The sequence below is a fragment of the Mastomys coucha genome, unplaced genomic scaffold (genome assembly GCF_008632895.1).
Source record: "Mastomys coucha isolate ucsf_1 unplaced genomic scaffold, UCSF_Mcou_1 pScaffold20, whole genome shotgun sequence".
In the NCBI taxonomy this organism is placed as follows: Eukaryota; Metazoa; Chordata; class Mammalia; order Rodentia; family Muridae; genus Mastomys; species Mastomys coucha.
Window position 1 is genome coordinate 66,785,763 of NW_022196903.1, and position 475 is coordinate 66,786,237.

The 475-nt window shown below is 42.1% G+C and overlaps 1 protein-coding gene across 3 annotated transcripts in view; it reads right to left on the reverse strand.

Annotated features, from left to right (window-relative positions):
• The window catches only part of Dnah6 (dynein axonemal heavy chain 6), a 223,851-nt gene that overhangs the window by 64,699 nt on the left and 158,677 nt on the right, over positions 1-475 (reverse strand). The window lies entirely within an intron of this gene.

The following is a 475-nucleotide window of genomic DNA, read 5'->3' on the forward strand; positions in this document are numbered from 1 at the left end:
CTATCTATCTATCTATCTATCTATCTATCTATCTATCTATCTATCTATCTATCTATCTATCTTTCCAAGGTAGGGTTTCTCTGTGTAGGACTGACTGTTCTAGAATTTGCTCTGCAGGCCAGGCTGGCCTTTAACTCACAGAGATCCACTTGCCTCTGCCTCCCAAGTGCTGGGATTGAAGGCAAGTACCACCACTGCCTGGCTAGAAAAATAGTTTCTAAGAAGAGTTATTTTATTTTTATTTTTAATGATGTATTTGTGTCTGTCTGTGGGATCATGCATGTGTGAGTGAAGTGGCTGTGAAGGTCAAAAGAGACATGAGATTCCCTGGGACCCAGGTTACAGGAGTGTGTGAACCAGCTGATGTGTGTTCTGTGAACTGATCTGGAGTCCCCTGGAAGAGCAGCAGGTGTTCTTAACTTTTGAGCCATCTCTCTAGCCCTTAAACTAGAGTTTTTATTTTAAGAACACTGTC